Genomic DNA, 19,520 nt, shown 5'->3' with positions numbered 1-19,520 from the left:
CGTGCACATGTCACATCCCTTCAATGGATTTGATAAGTGTGTCTCGGCAACAATTAAATGCGCCTGTCCTATCACAGCGGCAACACGAGGTCCTGGCCTGGGCATGCAGGATGCTGCAACACCCAATTGGGGGCTCTCCCGTACGGGTCTGGTAAATTTACTCGATCGAAAAAGGGAGAAGATGATGGCACTCACTCTTAGCGCCGCACCTTCTGACTTGTCTGCTTCTACTTTAAGAGGAAAGACTAGCGACGTTGTTCTGGGCAATGCGCAAGTTGTCTCGGATACTAGGGAGGGCCTAGTGTGTTTCGCATCAGTGCTTAGAGATCTGCGTGTATGCATCCACCATTCTATTCTTATCGCCTGATCCGCATATCACGGGAGCGGCAAGGATTTGAAGGCGTTTCCGGAAGGCATCTATGGGCATTATCTTTGATGGGTATTCGCACGCATTGGAGAGGAATGGAGAGTCTCCAGCGGCCAGTTTGCTTGCATAGTTCTGCGAGGAGGATCAGCGATTCAACTATGAATGATGACGGATCACAGATTTGTACTTTTTTGCATGAATAGGCTCAAGTCTCAAGCGGCAACTCTCCTTGCGTTCTTGTACTTGAAAGCCGCGTCAAGAACAACTACGATAGAGAGGACAGCGACTCAGTCGAGAGATATAAGATATATGCATAATCCAATGGTCGAAAGCTCACGGATAACCCATTCTTAAGCGTCTTTGTTAACACTTACTACTATACTCCGTGACTTTCTCCTAACGTGCATTTCTGATTTATCGAGACTGAGACCGAGAGGAAAAGCTTTAAGAGTCTCAAACTTACTTCCGAGCCGAGAGAAAAAGTTACTAGACTTGTCATTTGAAACTTTAATTGACAGAAACTTTAGATACTATATTAGATTTTGTTCACAGATATTTCGTTTTCTTTATCAAATTCTAATAGGAGTTTTGTTTATGCATAGCGATTAATGTATTTTTGTTTTTGTTGTTTGAGAGCTTTTATTGATTGAAGGGAGGCTTCTCAATCTCACACGATGGTACCTCGATTCTAATTTTCACATTTCAACTTTTGAGTAGGACTTTCCAATTTCCTCAAAGTCCTCTAAGCAAACAACTGTACCTGACATACTTGGTTTTTTGAAGCGTGTTGTAGTTACTGAAGAAAAAGGAAAGAAAAAACTCCAAAATGCGATTGTTGATGAGAAATTGGATGAAAATGAAATACAAGACCTTGGAATGGATGATGCTGATCGTCATAGAAAAGATAGAATACTTTGGAATGATAAATGGAAATTAGAGTTTGAGTGGCTTGAATTTTATAGAAACCAACCCTAGAATCTTTTGTAAAATTTGTAACGAAGACAGAAAGATAAAAATGAATTTGGGACTATGGGGGCAACTAACTTTCAACATGATGCATTGGTAAATCATGCTTAATCATAAAGACACCAACAATTAGCATGGGCAATGCATAGCAGAAAAATGAGTTTTGAAATGGGAATATCTAAACATTTTGACGTTGTAGAAGATAGCATGAAAACTTTGTTTCGGGGTTCATACTTTGTGGCTCAAAATGGCCACGCTTACACAAAGTATGTTCCTACTCTTAACCTTCTTGGGGAGTGCAATATCCCAAATATTCTCGAAAATATGTATAGTAATGATAAATCTTGTGCGATCTTTGTGCCATGTATAGAGAAAGAACTTGAGGCCAATCATATGGCTTATGTTCTCGGCAATCACCTTGGCACTATGAAATAATGATAGATGAGTCAACTGATATAGCAGTAGAAGAGCACTTAATTGCTTATGTTTCTTATATCAAGAATCATGAGCTAAAGGTCTCATTCTTAGACCTTTTAGAGGTAGGTGATCAAACTTCCAATAGACTCCATGCATCACTTGAGAATTTGCTCTTAGAGCACAACCTAGATGAGCAGCAAATGGTTAGCTTTGGATCTGATGGTGCTTCTACCATGATAGGTAAAAAGGGAGTAGTTGTAAGGAGGTTAAAGGATACATTGTAAGGAGGTTAAAGAAATCATGTATATAATGTGCATTCAAATGATATTAAGAAATACCCTTTATTTACATGCTATAAGGCCTTAAAATGACCCTTTTTACTTTACTAAACTTACAGATTTTTTTCAAATTGTAATTAAGAAACCCCTTTTATAAATATAATCAAGTAAATTTTATTGAATATAATATCTTTTCTTTTGAACTCATGTGGTATTTACATGTTTTATAAGGTGGACTCCCCGAGTATTGCACATGGCACTAATCTTTGTGCTATGCTAGTAATGCAATTATAAAATTTCCATATGCAAAATATGTGGATTCTACCTTAAATGAAGCAACCACAGTCTTTAGAAAAAGTATTGTTCAAGTAGAGAAATTAAAGGTTTTACAAGAAGAATTCGGCATTTCCTTTTCTAAAGTTAGATGTGATGCACTCAATCTCTTGGTGAAGTAGGCATAAAGTGCTTTGTAAGTTTTGTGACTTGCTCTAACAATTACTCTAGTATTTAAAAGGAGAGACTAGTTTAATGTTTGCAAAAATTACCTCTTTTGAGTTTGTCTTTTCTATACACTTCTTAGGAGATCCATTTACTCATTTAACAAGCTTTAGTTAACTTTTCCAAAAGACATATGTAGATATTACAACAGTCCTTGGCATAGTAGATGTGGAAATAGTGGCTATGGAGTTAGATTTTCTCATGGGACCTAGCTTGGATCTTAATGTCCCAGGGTTAGATAGTTGTGGATATCCAATTATTCCCGATCACGAACCATCAAAAGGGCTTCTATAGGAATTAAGATATTCCATAAGGGGTCCAAACAATAGGAGTATTGAGCTTATACATGATAAGAGTGGCTCAAACCTCGAGAAATGAATAGGTATTAAGAAGGCATTTACTACTCACATCACATGAAAGTTGAAAAAAAGATTTGATGATAGTTCACTCTTAGGTCATTTTAGACTATTATCTCTTTCATCCTATCGCCCTACTAAAGAGTTTAGAAAAAAACCCCTTAAGTTTCAAGCATTCAATGAATGGAGAGGATGGAATTTTAAAAGTACATGGTGTTATATAAGTGATAATGAGACTTTGAGAGAGAAATATGGATCATTATTAAAGATTGCACAAGTAGCTTTAGTACAATGCTCCAACGAATGAATTTTATTTTGACAAAGAAATTGCATTATGGTGCAACGTTGTGAAGACTTCAAGGCATGCTTACACCTCTAATGTTGATTAAAAAGTAAGTTAGTCTTACATTTTAAGTATTGATTGAAAAATCGGTACATCCTAACCTAATTGACTTTTGCTATATATGTCTAGGTAAATGTGAGAAGATGGAAAGAAAATCAAGATCCTAACAGACTAAAGTGCTTTCTTCTTGAACTTGTGATGAATCAATCCTTAGAGTGAAAGTGTTATATTTAGAGATCCATTGATGATGTATTGATCACTTCACAATTTACTAAGGCAAATGAACACCTCCCTTATTTTCTTTTTTTGGTTTTCATGAAGTAAAACAAATGAGATTTTCGTGGCAACTTGTCTTGCTATTATTTTTTATTCTCATTGGAATTTATATATTTTGAATCTTGATGCTTTTCACAAATTTAACAAGATATAATGAAAGTTATCAAACATTTTTTTTTTGAGTGGCCTAAATGTACCTCTAACTTTATCAAGGAAATTTTACTTCAACTAAGACTTTGCATTAAAACCTATATATTTTCCACCTTAAAGGTTTCTTAAGCTTAGAGGTAATTGTTTTTCTTGAGAAATTGGAGAGAAAGAAATAGACCCCAAAAACACATTGTTTCACATGGGCTCGATTGAGTAAAGCATTGTGCACACTTTCTTTTCAGTTCCAAAATTTGAAAGTTTTAAAGAATGCCCCTACATGTATATTTGCAAGTTGTAGCCTTTTGTATCCATTCTTAGCCCTCCTATAGAAGGTATGCATACTTGTTTTGCGTGGAAATGATAATATGTATTAAAAAATAAAAAAGAGTACTACAGATCTAAAATATTTATTGGGAAGTTTCGACCCTAGGCTTATATTTTAGATAACAAAACATATCTATATTGAGATTATCTCTTTAAGTCTAATGCTTTATTGGGCTTTAGCTGAAGTGCTTTATATTGGATTTGATTCATGGCTTCATGAGTATTTATGGAGAAGATTTCCTTCCATAAGACTTCACATTACTCTAATTTGAGCCTTCAATTCATGGGCTATGAATTCTCCCAACTCCCACCCTTTTGTCTTCCTTCTTCATATTTTTATTCCCTTTCTTCTTCACCCATTTTTTGTGTTCATTCTTAATCTTTGGTTTCATTATTGAAACTTGCAAAAGAAGATCATAGTGAAAACCACAAATAAGATCCACATACTTCTAAATTTTTTAAAAATATTCCTACTTTGCCATATGTGCTAAAGACACGGGACGGGGGGTTCACTCATAGTAAAGAAGGCATGTGAGCTGCGTGCAAGGACTTCTAAAAAAACCCCTATCTATGAAGCTCATAAGACTAATATATCCCTCTATTTAAGCTTATAAGATATATACATGTATGACTTTTTATGTATCCCCTTTTTTAAATGTAAGTCTTCATAGAACGTATACTAGCTTTCTTTTTAAAAGTTGGAATTATCCTAAGCAATTAAAAGTATCAAAATGGTCATATCACAAAGTGATTTATGTAGTGGCACTTGGATACCATAAAAGTATGTGTCGCAATGTTTTTGACGGCTTGTGTCCCCTTACCACATGAGGAGAGAGAGTAGGGGAATCGAACCCCTTTATACTTAAAGTGACTATACCAAGCGGACACCAAAGCTCTCTTTGGAGGAAGGGGAGTTGAATCTCTCTACCAAAACCATGGGAGAGTGCCAACTCCCCCCCTCCTACACTATGATTAATTTAATAACCCTACTATGTGAGGGTTTAGGGTTTTAACCTTACTTGTCAAGGTCTCTTATATGCCATGGAGAAACCAATCTATGGAGAGAGGTGATCAAATGCATCCCCCCCTTCTTTTTTCCCTCTATCCCCTCCTTAAATTTAATTTTAATATAGGAAATTAAGAGGGGTCTACCTCTAATGTATACGCCTAAGTGTCCCCTTCCAGAAACCCCCCTTCCTTACACTCACATGATACTATACAACATCTGTAGTGAACCCCCTGGGGCTAAAGATATAATCCTCTAATTTGATTCCATACGACCATGGTACTCCATAAATGTTCTTATGCAATAATTTCTTCTAGATGATTGTTGATGGGTGGAAGGGAGCTATCAAACCCTACAAAAAGTTAAAATGTTAGCATTTTCTCTAGATGAAATTTAGGTGTAGGATTATTTCACTTTCAATCTTACACTAGGGGTAGACTCCATCTCCAATGTCTATTTTGAAGGCTGCTATGTTTTTCTAGAGAGTATCATGTAGTATCAAGCACATTAGGTAGAAGATTTTTGGTTGAATTTAATTATTCCAGATCATTTGGAGCCCGTACATCCATTATTCATGATTATTATTAAGGCTCCACCTTTTATTGAGTTTAGTTTTTAGCATTCTTTTATTATCTTTTAGAGTTGGAATTGGTAGGAGGGGTCTGTTGTCATTTACCTAACATACCCCTCTTGAGTTGAATTCCAAATTCAATTGGATGGCCTTGCAAAGGTTTGGTCCCCATTCATTCATTCTCGGAATCACTAGCTAGAGGCCATCTTGAGGCAAGCCTAAATTGTGTCTAGCTATTCAAGACCTAATATTATGTTTCATAGTCCCAAAGATCTCTCCATACATTCATTCCTTTTTTAATTTAATTTGTATGCTTGGGGTAGATGGTCTTCATGTACTGTGTGATGAAAGGTAATGCTAAGCTAGATCAAGCTAGATGCTACCAAAGGGAGGGAAATATTATAAATTGGGGCTAAGTAAGACTAGTTCTTTGTAGGGGATCCATGAACTCCATATACTCCTAGCTAGGTCAAGTCCCCTTGTTATATTGATTTTTGCTTTGCTAAAAGCCATAAGTGTTGCACTGAGTCCTTTCCATGTAGAATAGCCATTTATATAGAAAAGCTTTCAATTGTGATGTAGGAGGATTGAGAATTCTCTTCTTTGTGTTGAAAGGATCTTACTATCCATTTGGTATCAAAGTTTAATACCAGCTTATGCAAGTCCTGCAACCCCAACCATCCATCCTTCTTGGTCACTGTACAAGTTTCCATACCACTTTGGGGATTTTGTATTTCTCACCATCTTTGGAGCACAAAACGTTTCTTCACAAGATCTTGACCTATTTCTCAAGGAAGTTACTATATATATATCCCCTACATCATGTGCATTCAAGGCCTATTTATAAATATCCTTATTTGTGAATTTTTCTTGAATAAAAGATAACCATCTGTAAATAATCCCTTTATGTTACACCCTTTTGTATGTAAAAAATGTATAAAAATGATATTTTAAAAATACCTGATTTTGAATCCATGTGATGCACACATATTCATGAGTAACTTACATAAGAGCTATTTCATGCTTGGTGCCTTTGCTAGTTTTCGATGTGAGAGAAAATATATAGTTGAGGGGACGAGTACATGTTTTACGACTACCCTTCTACCTAGAAAATTTAGTTGGAGTCCTTTTAGATACTCAATTTTTTTCTTAAATTTCTCTAGTATCCTATCCCACCTTTGTTTTAGAGTGACCCCAAAACCTATAGGGATTCTCAAGAGTCTAAACACTTGCCCTTCTTCCATGATGTAATAACCTTCATCTACCAACCATTGAGGAGGTGGTTTCCTAAGTTCCTTGACACATGTGTTGGTAAGTTGTCAATCGGCCTTGGGGCTATGTAAAACAATTGAGTCCTAAAAGGCTTGAGCAAGAGGTTTCCTAAGTGCCTTGAAATCTATTTTGGTTAAGTTGAGAGTTGGCATTGAGGCTATGTAAAATAAGTTTATACAATCCTAAAAGGATTTGATATAGAATAGATAATTGTTTCCTTACCCATTAGTGTCATTTGCAAACTAATTCAACACCATGTCAAAGTTTTTCAAGCAACTTGATTCCTTTGATTCTACCTTCCTAGATTTATTTTTCCATTAACCATCTAAGAGCATCTATTGTTATGGCATATCCATGAGGGTGCTAATGGGGGTACCCTTAGCTAATGTATTTATAAAAGGGCAAAGAGGCTGAAAACTCTCCATTAATTGTTATTGTTGCACTAGCATTTTTGAGTAGGGTACTCACAAATTTTATGTATCTTCTCCCTAGATCCATATTTTGCACAGATTGGAGGATAAACACCATTCTATTCTTTCATAGGCTTTGTCAAAATCTATTTTAAAGAACATAAAGCCTTCTTTATTTTCCTATGCATACTCAAAACCTTGCCATATACCTATGATTGAATCGAGCATATACCTACCTTTGATAAAGCCATTTTGTTCTCTTCTCAGTTCTCTTCTCAGCTAGTGTGTTAAGTGAGAATTAGGTCTTCTTTCCAATGATTTGGCAAATATTTTATATGTTGAGAACATGCACGTTATTGGCCTCTAGTTGGACACATAATTTTTAAAATCTCTTATATGAATCAATTTGATAACCTCCTAATTAAACCCTATTTGGAATGCTCCAAAGGTAACTAAATCTTTCCATACAAATAGGAGGATTTTGATTAAGAATTCTTAGAATTCATGGCAGACTTCATTAGGGAGGACATCCACATCAAGACTTTTGCCTTGGGCTAGACTATCGATACTGTCTACTATTTTATATTCATCCAAATCTCCATCAAGAATCTGTGCTAAGTAAGAGTGTCTATCGATAGATTTAATAGAAAAGGGTTATGCTTTATTCATGAAAAATTCACATATTAGGATATTTATAAATTGACCTTGAATGCATGTGATGTAGAGGATATACATATAATAACTTCCCCAAGGGTTCTTTAGCCTCAAATTCGAGCACTCTCTAATATAATGACCTAACTTCACAAACTTAAAACAAGCATTGGACAAGGTTTTTGTAGGTGAGGGCTTGTTTTCTGAGAACATTACCCTCAAACTCTATGATTAGAAGGTAGTCCAATGGCTTCTTACTGTGATTTATCTCTATTAGAACTTATGAAATCCACCTCGAATTGATGAGGTTTGTAGGTCTTTGTCCTAAAAGTTTACCCACTAGGGCTATTAATATATGGATGAAGAAAAAAATATTTCTTGGGAGGTTGGTCAATTTAATCCATATGGGAATCTTGGAGGACTTATTAGTCCTACAATTAAATTCAGGATCCAATTAAATAGACTTGGAGGAGCATTTTTAATCATCCATTGACCTACACCTAAGATTTGTAGCAACATTTCTTCTAACTCAAATAGAGCATGTAATGCATTTCAACAATTTGACACATAGGTGATTCTCGATGATTCGTCATCTAGGACCACATATATTCAGTGGGAATCGAGTATCATGACAGAAACCAACTAGGTCCTTTTTTTCATACTCTTCATTCATATCTTAAGACTTATTGCAATACAACAACTAAAATAACAATCTCCTCCTCACCTTGCAATTTTTGATGAGGTTCTTGATATTGTCCTCACGTTGATGCTACATTCAAAGATGTCAGTTAGCTTCCTTGTACATGACTGTTGTTATTTCTAGTAGCTTTAATGTTTCCATTGGTCGGAGTAGGTTTATTGTGTTTCACTGGGAGAGTGTGGTCTTTGAAGTCACTATATAATCTTGAGATCCTCTTCAAAATTGCTCCTAGGTGTCCCCTTCTTCTGCCTTATTGAGACCAATTTTGTCTTCCACTGTTTGGTGGGGCAATATTTTACCCAATATTGGTACTAATGAGTTTAGTATCTTGATAAATAGAATTAAAAAGAGGGTTACAAGAAGCTCTAAGTGAGTCCATGAACCCATGGTTTTCATTTTAAAAAGTTTCTCCCATTTACAAACATGATTACCAAAGGTATACTCCCAAACTATCTATTAATGTATAAGTTGTTTTGGGCTAGCTATCCTTAGAAGCTTTAATGAATTTCTAAGATAATCATAGCACTATATTTGAGTGTATTTCTTGTATTAGTTGATGACTTTTGGATAGAAGGACATTGATAATGATGATTAGGATGATGAGTCGTTGGTCTTTTTGGCCTACCTCTGGAGGCCAAGGAACGACATTTATGTTACATTCCCATTTGAAAGTTGCACCAACCTAGCATATTCTTTAGTTGTATATGCTAGACTAGTGAGATAATTTTCAAAAAATCAAATGATTGAAGTGAAGAAAATTGATGACATTGGTTCTCATGCTGGTTGCATAAGAAGGACTTGGTTTTATTGAATTGCATTGTCTATTTGTTGTTAATGCTTCATGTGGGTTGTTGCAACTAAAGATGGCACCCAAATTTCTCAAGATTGGTTGGGAAGGGTCCTATGAGGTCTTTGATCCATGGGGAGTGAAGATCAAGAAGATAAATGAAGTCTACTTCTTGAGAATCCATGGCTACTTGCTAAGAAGAAGATAGGGAAAGTATTCCATAAAAAGTAAATGTATTTTTGCCCCTTCTCTAGCTTCTTTGGTGTTCTCCTTTACTAAGAACCCCTCAAAAATTTGCATGAAACTTAGTGATGACATGGCAAAGATAATCTAAGTACCTACATCTTGGACAAGGCTCCTGTGACATCTCTATGAAAGGCTACTAGCACCCTATGGTACTCCATTAAAGCTTCTTACTATTCATATACCTGTCATATCTATATGACTAGGATTTTTTAAAAAATGTATCCTCATGTGGGAAAAGAGGAAGAAGAAAGGACCAAAGACAGAAGCTCTGATACCAATTGTAATGAAAAGGACTTGAGATGGTGAAGAGAGGAGAGAGAAGACTACAAAGAGGAGAGAGAAAGAGAGAGAGAGCAAGTGAGATAAACACTAAAGAAAGAGAGGCAAATATATGAAGAGAGAGAAACAAGGAGAGGAGGCCATGAAAGTTGGATAGGAAGATGAATAGTCTTTTCAAGGTGGAGATGTAGTTCCACTTATATCATTACCAGAAAGGTCCTCTCTTTAGCGACAAGAGTATATAATGGCACTACTCTCGATTCTTACCATAGAGGCTTCTACTAATGAGTGGAAAATGGTAGCTCTCACACCATTGGTCAAGTATTGAGTCTTGTCAAAGGAGTTCTATGATAAGCCACAATCCATAGGGAATCAAAAAGAATAGACAAGATGGAAGAAAGATTCAAGAGAACAAAAGAAAAAATTATATATACATATATAGACTTTGAACACTTATAGACACCCTCTTGAATTACAAACACACACTTTTTCTAGAAGTAAGAAGCCTTGTCTTTAAGTCCCTAAGCAATGTGGTCCTATCCTAAATTTTTACAGTTTGATTCTACCCTAATTTTTACATATGCACCCATAATATAGTCATCATGGTACTCAAATCGATGGAACATGTGTGATGTGCAAGCTAGCATGAGCAAGATTAAGAAAATGATCCCAAAATAGTTCAAAATCTACTTTTTGTGAAAGACTACTTTCTTTTATATTTTTGCCTATTAATGCCTTGTAGCACTTGAACATAGAGTTGAGTTAACCACAGTCATGTCATGTTACGTACTTTACCAACAAAATAATTGGGCTCTTCATGATCCATCCAAACTCCTTACCTTTGCATTACACGACCTTGAGCTCAAGGTCTATATTCACCCTACTTGATAGAAAGTAATACAACCATGGAATAGCTCTACAACCTACCACACTAAGCAACCCAAAACATACTTATAATGATGTTGATTTTAACACCACTAAAAAAATTTCATACTCTTATAGTGCAAGGTTTTTCTGAAGTGGTTGTGTAGCATCACAACATCCATCCCCTTTGAAAGTGTGCATCCCCTAGATGTGTCACATGTGTGGAAACCTACAAATAAGCTAGCTCAACACCCATATGATTGTCACCTGATTGAACATGTACATAAGCAACCTCCTTCCAAGATTAAATAACCAAGTCATAAGTATCTTCTAACATACATAGCAATACCATTTTCTCCCACTTGGATTATAAGGCAAAGATAGTATATGACATCCCATAATCATCAAACCCTCCATGGCCAAATCCATGAATTCAAAAGTTCCTCCATGATCAATTGGTAAAGAAAAATCCAATTGCAACATCTTGTATCCAGCAAAGTCCCCTACATAAACCGTTTCTCCCAATGTTATCCTAGCAGTAGATGCATCCTCTTCAACTTGCATAGTGGAATCAACCATTTCCATAACCAAATGCTCTCTCACAACATATATTTTCATTAAAACATTAGGTATCATAATATATTTTCTCTCTTACATGATAGCATCTTCATACTCCATCATCACATCATTAGTAAACACTTTTTTATTATCCATTTTGTATTTGGTATGAATCGTGGGTTCACTCTTTACCTCCTATAAACCCAATTCTTGCTACAAATACATAGTACTCAACTCTAGTGGTCAACATAATTCAACATTCTTTTCCATATGCTGAACTACATCAACCAATAACTCTTTTTGTTGAATACAATCAACACCAAGCCCTTATCATTGCATAAAGCCAAAAACTTGAGAATACATGCCTAATAAATGCACCCGTACATAACTAGAACAAATATGTACATCGATGTACTCACTCAAAGCATATATTTCATTTACATCCTTAGCTAGCATAACATCATATCTCTCTTACTCGATATCATCAATATTATTCTTTATTATATCATCATTAGGTATATTTCCAATGACGTTAGTAGTCAGCTGATCTGCAGTAGTATCCATAGCATTTATAACATCCTCCACTACTTTAGTCAAGGCATCTATGTCGTGAATACCCTCCTATAAATCAAAAGTCATAGAATCATCCTCAATTAGAAGCTTATTATCTACATGACTCTCTAGCACTATGTTTGCTTCTGCAATGACAAGCAATGCATCCATAATTGGAACATCAATCTACTTGTTAGATAGTATAAAAGCATACCTAGATAGAAGTTACATATCATTTGCTATCCCAAGCTCTATGTTCCCATCTGTAGTAGCCTCTGACTCTTCAATATCTAGTGGTGGAAGCTCAAATAATCTAATAGCCAAGTCACAATCTTGCTAGGCACATATGAAGAATCTTAGTCTTTGAAGACTTAACTTGAGCTCAAATTCTGATATTGGAGGAGAATTCTTTGATTTAAGTTGGATATGGTTACATTGGTTACTATATTTGAAGTTGGATTTTGTGATTTATGGAGAGCTCTTTGTTAGAATATCAAGCTCCTGTTACTCTTCAATCAGTCTATCTTTATGTGTGTGACTGTAACATTAGCTGGATACAGTTGTACACGTGTGTGACATTCAATAAGTCGGTGTAGTCAGTGACTTAACCATAGTTAGTCTTACTTAGTCGTACCTATGTGTATAAGTCTCTTTCAGTGAGTATGATAGAAGAATAATGGGATAAGAACAACAATGAGCTGAGGCTCATCTTCTGCTCCACTCTGTCTCTCTCCCTCTCTTCCAACATGGTATCGAGCCTGAACACCTGAAGCCTGGAGGCTTGGCAGTGGCCATTTGACATCAAGTCATTAGATCTGAAGAATACGTCATCAAAGGAGACTGTGCATGCAACCCCTTTTTTTGCAAAATCTATATCTTGCTACAGAAATGAATTTTGGAGAAATGACGTGGTCTACAACTTTGCAAAAGAAAGTTTTTTCAAATTCCTCAGAGTTTTGAGATATTCAACACAGACCTCTGCAGATTGGCTGTTTACTACAATAAACAACAGGTGATAGCATCATTACTTGACTGAGACCTCATCTGGGAGCTTGAAGAACTGATTACAGATTTGAAATAATAGTGGTCTTCTGTATATAGACAACCTATAGCATGTATGCACCTCTGACATGAGGTTGGAGCTCTCAAACATGTTAAGGAGTACCATTGAAGCATAGGTATATGCTAAGAAGTTATATGGACTTGATGTCATGCATTGGAGCTAGGATTTTATGTTGAAAAATATTCAGATCTAGAATTTTTTAATGGCTGGAAAGTATCACTGAATGTAGGCAACAAGTATTGTCTCTTACTGAAGCATTAGATGTCATTTTGGAGCTCTTGTCATTTGTATGACCTGACATATGTATGTTGAATGCTTGGAAGACTAAAGATAGCATTGGATGCAATTGAGGATATAAATCTGGAGATGAAACAAATGCCTTAACATCTACTTGGCTAGTCATTTATAGTAAATGCAGTATATAACATTGCCTCTCTATACTCCTGAAGAAAATAACATAATTTATCACTCAAGATCTCAAAGGAGTTGATTTCTTGAATGTCAAGAAGGTGCATGAATCTCAGGTTGCAGGTTTTAGACTGCATATCCTCTTCACTATAGTAAGAATACATGAGATAGAGATACAATACTTGCAGAATATATGTATTGACTAAAATACCTACGGGTTATCCCACATGCATGTGGATGTTTTTGAGGTTGTAAAGGGCTAAAATACCCTATTTCTTTGGTGCATAAAATTATTGCAAAAGAATATCCTCAACTGCATGAAAGTATCATGATCTATAGGAAATTATCCTGAATTGCAAGAAACTGTCCTAAATTGCAAGAAACTGTCTTGAATAGTAAGAAACTGGTCTTGAACTGTAGGAAAAGGAATCAGATACTTACAGGTTGTATACATCATTGAATACCTAAGCTGCAACTATGCCAAATACTCAACGTACTGACAATATCACTCAAATTGCACTACAAGGATATGAGGCTATAGCAACCGGCATTAGTGACAATAAATAGCGGCGTCGCTATTTGCATCACTATTATGGAGGACAAAGAGGAGCCGCCGTTGCGAAGAGGAGCCGCCAAACCCTTCTTCGAGTCTTTACGATGAGTTCATTGTCCATTCTTGCTTTGATTTTGTGTTTTCTCTCTCTCTTTTACTTGTTTTTGGTATAATTCGTGTATATTGAGAGAGGGAGAGGAAATGAGAGAGAAAGAGAGGGAGAGGGAGAGGGAGGGAGAGGAAATGAGAGAGGGAGGGAGAGAGAAAGAGAGGGAGAGGGAGAGGGAGAGGGGGAGGGAAAGAAAATGAGAGAGGGAGAAGGAGTTTTCTCTCTCTCTTTTACTTATTTTTGGTATAATCCGTGTGTATTGAGAGAGGGAGAGGAAATGAGATAGAAAGAGAGGGAGAGGGAGAGGGAGGGAGAGGGAGAGGAAATGAGAGAGGGAGAGGGAGGGAGAGAGAGAGAAAGAGAGGGAGAGGGAGAGGGGGAGGGAGAGAAAATGAGAGAGGGAGAGGGAGTTTTCTCTCTCTCTTTTACTTGTTTTTGGTATAATTCGTGTGTATTGAGAGAGGAAGAGGAAATGAGAGAGAAAGAGAGGGAGAGGGAGAGGGAGGGAGAGGAAATGAGAGAGGGAGAGAGAGGGGGAGGGAGAGGAAATGAGAGAGGGAGAGGGAGGGGGAGAGGTCCATCATCTTGGGAGTGGTGGCCACATGACATATCTCGAGGACTTTGTAAGTTTTTCTTTTGTTTTGCTTGCTTATTTTGTTGCAATATCCTTTATATTGACAATCATGTTTCTAACAGTTAGTATTTTGTTTTCTTTGCAGCACTCCATTACAAATCGCGATCCGACCCACCTTGAGACTGGATATGCAGAGAGGCACGGTTTCACTGTATTGATCGACCGATTGTATAGACGCGGCGGCCCTGTAAGTCACTCATCTTTCTTATCCGTAGTTACCATGTTTAATTAGAATGCATTATTGTATGGTGGACTGATGTGTTGTTGTTTCTTTTTTTGCAGAGTCCGTTCGATGCTCCTTTGCGGCAGGACGAGCTTTCGAATGGCGAGGATATGTAGCTCGCTTTGGAGCTCACATACCCTTTTTTTTTGTCACCTGATCTGTGTAGACATTTTTTATGTAGTAGTGATATTTTGTTATGATTGTACTAGTCACTTTCATTATGCGATCATGTATTTAATTCATCTATCAGTGTTATGATTTCAGTACACTTTGTTTTTGTTTACACAAGCATTGTACACAATGCAGAAACTATTTTGTATGGCCTAAATAAAGCACAAAGTGCTATCTACCCTGCCACAAAATTTTTCCCCCTGTTACCATCGCTATTAGCGTCGCAAATTTACTTGCATGCGTCGTTATTAGCATTGTAGAGCATCGTTATCAATGTCGCTATTTACCTTGGTATCATAGCGACACTGATATCGACTGTTTTATGGCGTTGCCAATAACGACGCTTTTTGCGACGACAGGGGCAAATTTTGTTATTTACATTTTTATCACTTTTAACGTCGGTATAAGGCCTATATATTGTAGTGTTGTGGGAGAAAAGTTGGACAATAAAATTTTACTTTATGGAAGTTCCGTATGAAGAATTTTTTGGTTGGCAGAGGTTATTGGGAATTATGTATAGGAGATGAGACTGAACCTGAAGAAATGCCTAAAAGGAATCCGAAAAATGATAAAAAAAGGGCTCATAAGCTATGGACTGAGAGAGCATGCAAGGTCTTACACTGGTTTTCCTTATGTATATCAGATGCTATGGTTATACAGATTACTGAATGTAGTTTCCTAAAGGATGCATGGGACGTACTCATGAAGAATTATGGAAATGTTACACATGCAAGAAAGATTCAACTGAAGCAAGAGTTCAATAACATGTCTACGAATGATAGAAGCATTCAAGCCTACACTACAGAGATCAAGAACATAGCGGATCAGCTTGCCACCATTGGATCTACAATGTCTGACGATGATATGATTGCAGTGACATTGAATGGACTTGGCAAATAGTATAAAGCATTCAATACATCTATTTCTGTGAGAGCTAAATCCCCTAGTTGGGATGAGCTACTTGCTTTGCTACTACATGAGGAAGTTAAGCTTGGTCTGAATATGGGTTCTAGTACGTCTCAAAGCAGAGACAATGTTCTTTACTCTAGCTAGCGTGGCAGAGGCGGTAGAGGCCATGGCTCTTTTCGAGGTCGAGGAGACCCATCATACTATTCAACATAAAGGAGTTGTACCTTTGTTGATACCTGATGGCAAGACAAAGAGCCTGCATGATGTACTACATGTACCTACAATAACCAAGAATCTTTTGTCAATTGGACAAATGGTAGAACAGAATCTGTAGGTGAGATTTAATAGAGATGGATGCTTTGTTGAAGAATATGGTAATGACTGCAAAGTGATTGCTAGAGGCCGAAGATATGGCAGAATGTTTACTCTTGATGTGTCAATTCCAGAATTGAAAGTGCCCATGTTTGCATATGATGGTGGTGCTATATAGGATTTTGAGATATGGCATAAGCGGATTGGCTATGTGAATGTACAAAAGCTAAAATCTATACAGTAAAAGGAGATTGTGCTTCGACTGCCTAAATTCAAGTATCATGACTTTGGACATGTATGTGATGTATGTATGTTTGGAAAGCAGACACGGTTTCCATTTATGAGACATGTATGGAATAGCTCACGACCCTTGCAGTTGGTACATTAAGATGTATGGGTTCCATCTCATAATGCTTTGTTTCGTGGTACTCGTTACTATATATCCTTGATTAATGATTTTAGCAGGTACTATGAAACATAAGGATGATGTGTCTGATGCATTCAAGGACTTCAAAAAGCATACTAAAAATGAGTTGATTTGTAAAATTTCATGTCTTAGATCAGATGGAGGTGGACAATATGTCTCTAATTACTTTTATAGGTACCTTGCTAAATATGGGATCAGAAGACAGTCAAGTTGTAGATATACACCACATCAAAATGGTGTAGCAAAAAGGAAAAATAGGGTATTGATTGAATCGGCAAGAGCTATCCTGAATGAGAAGAGTTTGCCAAATAGTTATTGGGTTGAAGCAGTAGTGACTACTGTCTATGTGCTGAATAGATCCTCTACATCAGGGATTCATGATGTAACTCCATATGAGAGGTTGTATGGTCATAAGCTTGACATTTCACACTTGAAGGTATATGTTGGCAGCATTGCATATGTACATCTTCCTAATGAAAAGAGAAAGAAATTGGATCCTAAAGTTGTCAAGAGTGTGTTCCTTGGTTATGCACAAGATCGAAAAGCTTACAAGTATTATGTACCATCTACACATGAGACATTGATTAGTAGAGATGTTGTTTTTTATGAGCTAGCATTGTGGTATGGTAATGCTGTTGCAGTGTCTACTGATGGATCAGCCAGCACTAGTAATGCTGAAAGTACACCTACAGTGAGTAGATCTATAAGTTGTCCTACAAGTGACGGGTCACCTACAAAAAGTCCTTGGTCATGACGTTTGCGCAGTCATACTCCTACATCCACTAACACGGATATGCCAGTGAGGGGGGGATTTGATAAGGGAAAAGAAACTATGCTTGAGGATGTGATATGTCCACTTATAGCAAGTTATGAGTCATCTAACATTGATAGTTTGGATATATGGAGTAGCTTGAAGGCTATGTTCACTCAGACTTTCCTACATATGTATGTAAGTTGAAAAAGGCTTTATATGGGCTGAAACATGCACCTAGAGCATGGAATGCTCGGATTAGCAATTATTTACAACAACGTGGATTTAGATTGGGTGAGACAGATCACAGTCTATTCACGAAGAAGATAGATCATGGATATGTGTTTCTAGTGGTTTATGTAGATGATCTTATTATCACTCTGGAGATGATGAAGAGGGCATTGCTGAAATTAAATCATGTTTACAGGTTGAATTCAGAGTCAAAGACCTTGGTGAGCAGAATAATTTTCTCAGAATTAAGGTAGTCTCTACACCTTAAGTTATATGGCTGCTACAGAAGCAATATACTCATGACATGTTACAGAAGTATGCTATGGCTAAATGCAAGCCTATGGAGACACCTCTTGATTAGAATGTCAAGCTGCAAATTGATGTTGGTAATGACATAGACAATGTGACCATGTATTGACAAATGGTGGGCAACTTGATATACTTGTCATGACTTATGTTATGCAGTGGGGCTTATTAGTCAGTTCATGCAGAAGCCTTGCAAACCACATTTAGATGCAGCCAGGAGGATCATGAGATATGTAACGAGTACTACAGATTATGGGTTGTTTTATGCATATGGAAAATCCCTTGACTTGATAGGGTTTACTGATGCTGATTGGGCTGGTTGTGCCTATGATAGGAGGTAAACCAGTGGCTATGCATTTGGATTGGGTAGCAGTATGATCAGTTCACAGAGTAAGAAATAGCCTACTATTGCATTTTCTAATACAGAAACTGAGTACAGAGGCGCTGCCTTAGTGGCTTGCGAAGCAGTTTGGTTGATGAAACAGTTGAAAGTCTTGGGAATACAGCTGGAAAGCAGAGTGAGTTTACATTGTGATAACCTCAATAGTGTTATGTTGGCTAGCAATCTTGTCTACCAGGCTAGGTCCAAAAATATTGAGGTTCACTACCATTTCATCAGAGAAATGGTTCTTACGGGGCATATTAACTTGAAGATTGAAGACCAGGTAGCATATATATTTAGCAAGTCTCTTGGTAAAGAAAAGTTCATATACTTCAGATAGCTACTTGGAGTTTATCATATGGTTTGAACGCTTGAGGGGAAGTGTTAGAATATCAAGCTCCCGTTACTCTCTAATCAATCTATCTTTATGTATGTGACCAACATTAGTTGGATATAGCTTTACACATGTGTGATATTCAATAAGACGGTGTAGTCAGTGACATAACCACAGTTAGTTTTGGTTAGTCATACCTATGTGTGTAAGTCTCTTTCAGTGAGTATGATAGAAGAATAATGGAAGAAGAACAACAATGAGTTGAGGCTCATCTTCTGCTCCACTTTGTCTCTCTCCCTCTCTTCCAATTGGAGGAGGATAATGAATATAAAGGCCAAGAGAGGAAGAAGAATGTGATGATGAAGATGCTATGGAAGAAGCCGAGGTTGTTCCTTATCTCTCTCCTCTTGAAATGGATGTGGAAGATCATGAATATAATGGACATACTAAAGGGAAGGTAAAGTGTAATAAAGTCCTCATGCTTATAGTTTGGGAAATGTTAGAAAGGGTGTCTTGGTTTCAATGGCCATTGGAATAATCATAACTCATGCTTAAATGAATCTTGAAGCTCGAAGAATTTTGTTCATGTCTCCTGGTATGGAGGCATATAATGGCATGATTATAGAAGAACATTCAAGGGAAATCGATCTTGAGATCAACCTAGTCCAGACAAAGGAGTTAATTAATATTCGCTTAGTTACAAAGGCTGAGAATATTCACTTTTCCCCACTATGACAGATTACATTGGAGGAAGCAATTAGCTATTGAGTTACATAATTTTGAGCTTGTAGAATGAACAACATTTCTAAGTTCAACACTTGCAATCGGCGGACACT

The 19,520-nt window shown here is 36.8% G+C and overlaps 1 pseudogene; it reads left to right on the top strand.

Moving 5' to 3' along the window:
- Window positions 1–1,540: 1,540 nt before the first annotated feature.
- Window positions 1,541–3,189, top strand: LOC148036333 (uncharacterized; annotated as a pseudogene).
- The last annotated feature ends 16,331 nt before the right edge of the window (window positions 3,190–19,520 follow it).

Source organism: Lygodium microphyllum, chromosome 5 (genome assembly GCF_053477565.2).
Source record: "Lygodium microphyllum isolate KBCC chromosome 5, Lygodium_microphyllum_v1.1.10, whole genome shotgun sequence".
Lineage (NCBI taxonomy): Eukaryota > Viridiplantae > Streptophyta > Polypodiopsida > Schizaeales > Lygodiaceae > Lygodium > Lygodium microphyllum.
Note: the sequence above shows the minus strand (reverse complement) of the source record. Positions and strands in the feature narration are given on the sequence as shown.